Source organism: Lepidochelys olivacea, assembly GCF_965140295.1.
Source record: "Lepidochelys olivacea isolate rLepOli2 genome assembly, chromosome: 24".
Classification (NCBI taxonomy): Eukaryota; Metazoa; Chordata; order Testudines; family Cheloniidae; genus Lepidochelys; species Lepidochelys olivacea.
The window spans coordinates 17,030,176-17,039,661 of record NC_140434.1 but is presented as its reverse complement, the minus strand read 5'-3'; the positions used below and the strand labels follow the sequence as shown (position 1 = coordinate 17,039,661).

The window sequence follows — 9,486 nt, the reverse complement described above, 5'->3', positions numbered from 1 at the left end:
GATACCCTGGGAAGAGACAGAAGAGGGGTTGGAAGGGATGACAGCGAGGTGAAAGGGAGAGTGGAAGGGGAGAGGGGAGTAATACCAGAGTGGGTTAGGAAGGTAACATTGGAAAGGATGTTACTGGGCACCCTGTGGTCCTCCAGACTATCCAGGCTGGATATTACCAGAAACTGGGCTATAGCCAGTGGAACTCACTGCCACAGGTTAGAGCCGTGAGCAGTAGGGTAGGACAAGGGGAATAGCAGCCATGTGAGGAGTGGAGAAGGGGACACTCTAGTACATCAAATATACAGCTATGCAGAGAATACCATGTAGCTGTGATATGGATGTTTGGCTGGCTCAGGGGAGCAGGGAATGGGCCATGGTGCCCCTCCACTCTAGGATGGACAGCTCTAATATGGCCCCAGGGCAAGGGATCAGGCCTAATCAGTTAGGTGGGGATCGGTGCTGTTGACTCTTAGCATACTGGTGCCGGTGGAACTCACTGCTGCAAGGAATACAAAACTGCCCCCCCCACCCCATCGCTTGTGCTCATCTGCCAGTTACAGGAACTGCTGCTACACCCTGACTCATGAGAGCGTGCAGGATCCTTCTCACCTCATTGTAATACAGGAAGCCTTAATCCACCGAGCTTCTTCTCTGACCCCAGCCCGGCTGCCAGCCCTGCACCAGAGACCTCTACCTCTGTCTGGGATTTCCCCCCCTCACAGACTTATTAGCTCTGGAGAATGGCCTAATGGTTAGAGAATGCGGGAGGGGCTGGGAGCCAAGACTTCTGGGCTCTGGGAGGGACGTGGGATCCTGTTTCTTAGACTCTGCAAATGGAGAACACCTCATCTGATTAACATGAAACGAGCAAAAAATTCACCCACGTTACAGATTTCACCTACTACCTCTGTCTATTGAGTGCCCTGTGTTAACCCCAATGCTACCCAGTAGCAGGGAGTCTCACAGGCTAACCCCACTGATACCCCGTGGCAGGGATCCCATTGCTTTGCCTTTATAATAGCAAATTTCTGTGGTTTCTAGGTGGTCTTACAAGGAAATTACCCTCCAGGCCCAATGAGGGGGACTCTGCCTATCATCTTGACTCACCTGGGCAGCAAGTGGTGGAAACATACCCAGCGCAGAGACTCGGGTGATGTGTCTTTGCCCAGCAAAGCGTCCCTTTGTCTGTCCCCACCTCAGTACTGCCCTGTGTTTTGAATTCACTCCCCTTAACTCTGTGTCTAATACATGCTCCGCCCCAACTTGCTCTCTAAATAGAAAAGCTGCAAACCATAAATGGAAATGATAGTTTGGACACTGTCTTAGCAGAGCAACCACCTAAGAAACAGCCAGAGCTTTATGTGGATAAATTGGAAAGAGTCCAGCGAAGGGCAACAAAAATGATTAGGGGTCTGGAAGACATGACTTATGAGGAGAGGCTGAGGGAACTGGGATTGTTTAGCCTGCAGAAGAGAAGAATGAGGGGGGATTTGATAGCTGCTTTCAACTACCTGAGAGGTGGTTCCAGAGAGGATGGTTCTAGACTATTCTCAGTGGTGGAAGAGGACAGGACAAGGAGTAATGGTCTCAAGTTGCAGTGGGGAAGGTTTAGATTGGATATTAGGAAAAACTTTTTCACTAGGAGGGTGGTGAAACACTGGAATGCGTTGCCTAGGGAGGTGGTAGAATCTCCTTCCTTAGAAGTTTTTAAGGTCAGGCTTGACAAAGCCCTGGCTGGGATGATTTAATTGGGGATTGGTCCTGCTTTGAGCAGGGGGTTGGACTAGATGACCTCCTGAGGTCCCTTCCAACCCTGATATTCTATGATTCTACGATTCTAACTAGCCACCATTCTCCTGCCAGAGCCAGGGCTAGAACCCAGTGGGAGGTGTAGTCATGGCCCCAAACCCCACTGTGCTATGCACTGTACAAAGAGAGAGGAAAAAGACAGTACATGCATGAGAGAGCTTAGTATCTAAAGAGTCAGGGTGGATAGAGACCTGGACCAGGTCCCAGGAGGCCTTGGTACTATTCCTGGCTCTGCCACTGGCAGACTAAGTGCCCTGGGCCAACACACTTCTGCACTCTGTGCCTCAGTTTCCCCATTTGTCAAATCCAGGAGATTGCTACTGACCTCCTTGGCAAAGTTCTTTGAGATCTACTGAGATAATTGGCTCTGTGGATATGGGGAAAGCAGTGAACGTGATATATCTTGACTTTAGCAATGCTTTTGATATGGTCTCCCACAGTATTATTGCCAGCAAGTTAAAGAAGTATAGATTGGATAAATGGAGTATAAGGCGGATAGAAAGCTGGTTAGATTGTCAGGCTCAGCAGGTCATGATCAGCGGTTCAATGTCTAGTTGGCAGCCGGTATCAAGGGGAGTGCCCCAGGGGCCTGTCCTGGGGCCAGTTTTGTTCAACATCTTCATTAATGATCTGGATGAGGGGATGGACTGCACCCTCAGCAAGTTCACAGGTGACGCTAAGCTGGCAGGAGAGGTAGATATGCTGGAGGGTAGGGATAGGGTCCAGACTGACCTAGACTAATTGGAGGACTGGGCAGAGTCCAGCCCCTGGGCCAGCAGCAGCAGGTTGGGTGTGGGAAGGGGCTCAGGGCTGGGGCAGATGGTTGGGATGAGGGGTGGTGTTTACCTGGGGGGGGTGGGCTCCTCGGTTCCCACCGGCATGTCCCTGCAGCTCTTAGGCGGAGGGGCCAGGGGGCTCAGTGTGCTGCCCGTGCCCGCAGGCACTACCCCTGCAGCTCTCATTGGATGCAGTTTCCAGCCAATGGGAGCTGCAGAGTCAGCACTTGTGGTGGGAGCAGGGCGTGGAGCACCCCGGCCGCCCCTCCCCCTAGGAGCTGCAGACATATGCTGGTCGAAACCAAGTAGGGACCCTGCCAGCCCCACCAACCCCACTCCCCAACACTCATGGGGGTCCTGGGCTGTGTGCTACTGCCCCCACCCTCTCAGCACCAGTGGTGGTACTGGGCCACTCCCTGAGCACCCGCGGCACCCCCAGACCGCCCCCCCACAGCACCCCAGGCCCCAAGTTTTAGTTAGGGGTATATAGTAAAAATCATGGACAGGTCACAGACCCTGAATTTTTGTCTACTGCCAGTAACCTGTCCATGACTTTTACTAAAAATACCCATGGCTAAAATGTAGCCTTACCTATGAGTAATGAGGACAAGCGGAGCCTTTAGAGCCAGGAGTTAAAACTCGGAGCAAGATGCTTGGAAAGGGGTTAGACCCACCTACTTAGAGCAGGAACCAGGGGGAGGGATAGCTCAGTGGTTTGAGCATTGGCCTGCTAAACCCAGGCTTGTGAGGTCAATCCTTGAGGGGGCCATTTAGGGATCTGGAGCAAAAATTGGGGATTGGTCCTGCTTTGAGCAGGAGGTTGGACTAGATGACCTCCTGAGGTCCCTTCCAACCTTGATATTCTATTCTATGATTCTAACCCCTAGGAATAAGGGCCTGGCAGAGAATTTCCCCCACAGGGAGATTATTCCATCCTCATCCACTAGGGGGTGTCTTGCACCTTCCTCGGAAGGAGCTGGGCTTTGCTAGAGACAGGGCGCCGGGGTAGATGGGCCCATTGAGCAGTTTCTCTGTTCTTGGGTGTTCCAGCTTTAGCCACTAGACCCAATACCCCGAGGCAGGAATAGAACCCCGGGGGCCTGATTCCCAGCTCCCCCTGCTTGAACCACTAGATCCCATCCCCCAAGGCAGGAATAGAACCCAGGGGTTCTGAGTCCCAACCCTTAAGAAGGCCCAAGGCTGCCAGGTGGAAAGCCCCTTCCAGGCACAGACGCACGGCACTTTCTCCTGCTGGGTTAGGCGTGTGCCTTTGTGAAACCACTTCAGCTTTTGAGGTTTTCTGCATCAACCAGATGGCAGTTCCCCTTCCCGTTACCTGCCCCCAGCCTCCTGAGCCTCACGTGTGCCAGTTACACTCAGATCTGTGCTGGCCAGATGTCACACGCATTTATCCCCAGAGAGAAGAGAACCCAATGGAGAGGGCTCTGACCTGAGGGCAAAGTTGCTCTGAACTCTCAGCCTCCTGCCGCTGCTCATTCATAAATCTGTCTGTCTGGAAGCCAGACGGGCCCCTAGATCATTCCAGTCTCGTCTCCGGCACAGCCCAGGCTAGGGGTTCTCAATTAGTCCCCCCATACTGAGCCCAATCACTCTAATTTGCCAAGAGCATCTTCCAGAAAAGCCACCAGGTGTTTGTCCAGCTGTTCTTAAAACCCTCCAGTGATGGGGATCCCAAAACCACCCCTGGAAGCCAATTCCAGAGCTTCTCCCCCATGAGAATTAGAAAGTGTTTCCTAACATCTGACCTAAAATGTACAAACTTTTAAATTTGGGGGGTAAAAGTGTTGAGTTTGCAGTTTAAAAAGAATCGTTTTTTAAAAAACCTTGAACTTGTTTTGTTTTTAACCAAACAGCCAGCCTGGCAAGTGGATTTTTTAAAACATAAAAATCACTGTTTTTTTCCCCGAAAACCAGTTTTCAATAATCGAAGCTTGTGCTAAAAGCTGTTTTCTGTAAACTCAAGACGTTTACGAAGCCTCCGAATGGTTTTCATCAAAACTGACAGTTTTGAATCAAACCCCAAATACAGTTATTGGAATCTGATTGGGTTTTTTTCCCTTACCAAAAATCCATTTTCAAAACCTGAGATTTGGGCTTAAAAGAGTTTATAAAAACTGAACATTTGACTCAAACCCCACGTTTTCTCTTACCAGAACTGCCATTTTTTATCCATCCCCCAAAACATTTACTGAAACTCCCAAATTTTGACCCCAGTTAGTTTCTGAAACCTGAAAAAATCCAGTTTCCACTTTTTCCATTAACAACAACAAAAATTGCATTAAATTTTTGAAAAGGAACCTGACCTGGTTTGCAATTCCTGGTGATAAATGGCTGACGTGTCCAACTGGCTCCATCCATTTCCCTATTACGCCAGGGTCCTTGCTCCCACTTAGGAAGGAAAGGGCCGTACGAGGGTGCTGATATTGCAAAAATCCTGGGCACAGAACGCTCAGTGCAAGGGGTGGCCCGTAGCTCTGTCTTGTAGCAGTGAGTTCCACTGGCCATTTCCCAGTTGCTCTGAGAATACCCAGCCTGGATAGTCTGGAGGACCAGAGGGTGCCCAGAGAGGTCCTCTCCAATGTTACGTTCCTAACTCTCTGGTGTTTCTCCCTTCCTTGTCGTCCACTCTCCCTTTTACCCTAGTCTGTCGTCCCTTCTAACCCCGTCTCTTCTGTCTCTCCCCAGGGCACCATGGACCGAGGCAACACGACTCTCCAACCAACCACTGGGACGAATTCCAGCCAGACCCCAGCACCTTTGAGCGCCACTCACCTAGCCGTGGCCATGTTGCTCTTCACCACTTTCCTGGTGGGTGTGGTGGAGAACGGGCTGTACCTGTGGTTGCTGGGGCTGAAGATGAGGAGGGTGACCATACTGTGGTTCCTCCACCTGGTTTCCTGCTACCTCTTTTTACCCTGCTGATCCCATTCTTCACCCTCTACATCCTCCTGGGTTTCCACTGGGTCTTCAGCATGGCCATGTGCAAACTCCTCTATGCATACCTCTCTCTGGGCATGTTCACCTCCTTACTTCTCACCCTCATCACCCTGGACTTCGACACCCTTATTCACAATCCCGTCTGGTTTCGGAATCACTACACCCTGCCCCAGGCTGGAAAGCTGGTTGTGGGCGTGTGGCTGGCCTCCTTTGCTCTCAGTGCTCCCTACCTGGCTTTCTGGGAGACCCACGTGGTGGATGGGGGCAGAATCATCTGCACCAACAATTACAACATCTCTGGAGACTGGAACGGAGCCAAGATGCAGGACCTGGGCAGATGGGTCCACCTGGCTATCTTCATGGATGGTTCCTGCTGGCTTCCTGCTGCCCTTCTGCACCATCATGGGATGCTACGTCTGCGTGGGGCTGAAGAAGAAGGAGAAGAAGCGGGCGTGGGCTGGGAACCCCCTGAAAGTCATGGTGGCCATGGTGGATTCCTTCTCCCATGGTGGATTCCTTCTCCCTCGACTGGTGCCCTACCACCTCTATCACAGCTTGAAGCTCTACAAGAAGGAGGTGCCAGAGTCAGTGATGGGCACCCTCTTGGTCATTTACACCTTCACGTCCTGCTTCAATTCCTCCTTCTCCCCCATCCTCTACCTCTTCATGGGGGAGAAGTTCTGCCATGACTTCACATTGTCTCTTCTCACTCTGGTCAAAGCGTTTTTTGTCGAAGATCTCAGCAGCAGTGCCCCCGAGTCTAATGGAAGACAGGGGTCAGAAGTCGAGAACACAAAACAGGAGATGGCCTGAAGGTGCCCAGACTTAGGGAGAGTTGAAAACTTGGCATCCCCTTTGTTTCTAGATCTCCTATGGTTCTAAAACCTGATGGGTTCCAGGTATATCACTGTTTATAAACCCTGCAGTGTCCCTGGATTCTAGATTCCCTGCTCTCTCTCGAGAATCCCATCTGTTCTAGGTCTCTCAATTTTTTCAAGCTCAGTGGGTCATCAATGGAACAAGATCAGGAGTCAGCTCCAGAATCTTGTTTGTTTTATATCACTCAATGTGTTCTCACCTAATTGAAAAGGAGTACTTGTGGCACCTTAGAGACTAACCAATTTATTTGAGCATGAGCTCTGTAGCTCACGAAAGCTCATGCTCAAATAAATTGGTTAGTCTCTAAGGTGCCACAAGTACTCCTTTTCTTTTTGCGAATACAGACTAACACGGCTGCTACTCTGAAACCTGTCACCTAACTGACTCTCTTGGATTCTGCATCTCTAGATGTCTCTGTCTGTGTCTGGAATCTCCTTTTTTCTAAGAGTCTCAGTGTGTTCATATTCAAAGTCCATGGGTTCTAGATTTCCTACTAGACCTAGGACACCACTGGATTCTAGAGTGTTTTCAAACCACATAGAATCCAACAGGTTCCAGATTGTTTCCTAAAATTTTCATCGTGGTTCTAAATTTCCGAATGGTTTTTAATCCATAAGGTGTAGTATATTACAAAAGAGTCTGTATATTATAATAGCAATATCTAGCTCTTCTCTAGTGCTTGCCATCAGTAGATCTCAAAGAGCTTTACCAAGGGGGTCAGTAGCAGTCTTCCAGTTTTTACAAATGGGGAAACTGAGACACAGAATGGGGAAGTGACTTGACCAAGGTCTCTCCAGTGGCAGAACCAGGAACAAACCCAGGTATCCTGCATCCCTTCACAGGTCTCTATCCCATTGCATCTCCTTAGATTGTGAGATATCTAGGACATGGATTGTCTTTTTGCTCTGCTTGTACAGTACCTATCACAGCCAGGTCCTGGGCCAGGACTGGGGCTCCCAGAACTACCTGAAATAAAAAATAAAAAGTAATAATCAGTCCCGGATGTTATTTGAACTACTTATATTCCATAAGGTCTGTGTGGCGGCTCTGAAATACTTTACAACCACCGCATAACCTGGTCACTGGTCACACTATTTAGTGTGTGGAGGCTCTGGCTTAGTTTAAGAGCAGCTGGTAAGGAAAACAATCTGGCAGGACAAAGAGTGGCTCCAGAGAAATCACCTGCCCGTGAACATTTCAGGGTGGTGAAGAGGTAACTTCCAAGTAACCAAGAAGTTCCCACTTGCCAGCTCTAGCCAAGTTACAAAACTTTGGCCAACTCTTGGGGCCAGCAGATCCAATTGACAATAAAGACTTAAAAAGACCCTCCTGATGGATTTTCCATCATTGACAATTTTTAAGGTAGGACTGGCTGTTTTTCTAAGAGATCGGCTCTAGTTCAACCAGGGACTAATGCAAGGACGTTTTGCAGGAGTTCAGAAAGGAGAACACCACGCTCCATCTGGCCTTGGAAGCTCTGAATCTATCCAGGGGTCAGGCAGATGTTGTTGGGGTGCTCCACCAGTTATCACCTAGAGCCCACTGGGATGTCTCAGGAAGTCAGGCCTGCGTAGGCCACCAGCCCAGTGTGGAGGCTTTAGGTAAGTTAGACATATGTCTTTTACTGTTCAGAGAAAACAAGACTGACAACCATGACAGACACCACCTCTCGCTGATTCAAAATTCAATAGGATCTCATGGATTCTAGGAATACCGGCCAGTTCTTAACCTCATGTGTCCCAGCTACATCAGTGTTTTCAATCTGATCTGATCTGATGTGGGCTAGATTTAGACATCATGTTTTCAAACTCCCTGCACGTTTCAAAAGGCAATAAGATCCTATGAGTTCTAGGTATTTGGCTAGTTCTTGAACCTTTGGGTTCTAGGTCTGCCAAGATTTTAAAACCCAATAGGGTCTATGTTGTCCAGAACATTCTAGTTTCCAACCTCATATATGATGTCCTAGCTGACATAGGACCAGTTTGGGTTTTTAAAAACTTGTCAGACCTAGATCTCAAGAGGTTCAAGAACCATTCAAATATCTAGAACACATGAGATACTATTGGGTTTATATATCTATATGTCTATAACTCTCTATATCTATCTATACACACACACACATTCAGCGTAGTACCACGAGTTCTAGATATTTGGCTGCTTCTGAAACCTCTAGAGCTCTAGGTGTGAGACAGTGTTTTGAAATCCAATCAAATGTGACATGGTCTAGTACCTCAAGGGTTCCAAACACCTATATGTCTGAAAAAAACCTAGTAGAATCCTGTGAATTTTAGATATCTGGCTAGTTGGAGAAACTCCAGAGTTACAAGCCACTCCATTTAAAAAAAAAAACTATAGAACCTAGAGCCTTTTACAAGCAAGACCCCTCGGGGCAGCATATCTGGAATTGAGAACACTCTCCGCTTTGAGGGCGAAGTCCATGGAATCACATGTGCATGGAGGGCAGTGGGAGTCACTCCCTGGAGCTGGAGAAGGGAGGAGGACTGGCTGCCTTGCAGGAGGAGGGCAGCAAGCCCCCTGGGCAGAGCAGTGCTGCAGGCAGAGACCCAGGAAGCTAATGTCAGCTCCTGGCAGGCTGCAGGGATCTGCAGACTGAGGCCCTGACACAAGGGCAAAGAGGGTGCTGGAGCCACTGAAGGAAGTGGCTGGACCATGGACCGCAGTTTGCCACTGAGGGGCATGGCCGGACAGTAGACTACAGGTCCCACACTCTGAACTCTGGGGTACAGATGTGGGGACCCACATGAAAGATCCCCTAAGCTTATTTTTACCAGATTAGGTTAAAACTTCCCCAAGGCACAAATTCTTTCCTTGTCCTTGGACAGTATTGTTGCCACCACCAAGTGATTGAGACAAAAATTCAGGAAAAGAGTCACTTGGAGTTCCTTGTTCCCCAAAATATTCCCCCAGTCCCTTTCACTCCCTGCCCTGGGGAGGCTTGAGAATAATGTGAGTAATGACCAGACCTTTTGTCCCTAGGACACTGAAAACCAAACAGGTTCTTAAAGGAACTACTTTATTTAAAGAAAAAGTAAAAGAATCACACCTGCAAAGT

General features: G+C 49.1%; 1 pseudogene across 1 annotated transcript; it reads left to right on the top strand.

Annotated features, from left to right (window-relative positions):
- Nucleotides 1-5,285: 5,285 nt before the first annotated feature.
- LOC311512088 (putative G-protein coupled receptor 33 pseudogene) lies at nucleotides 5,286-6,347 on the top strand (annotated as a pseudogene). Its single transcript has one exon. The product of its transcript is annotated as a putative G-protein coupled receptor 33 pseudogene (transcript).
- Nucleotides 6,348-9,486: the final 3,139 nt, after the last annotated feature.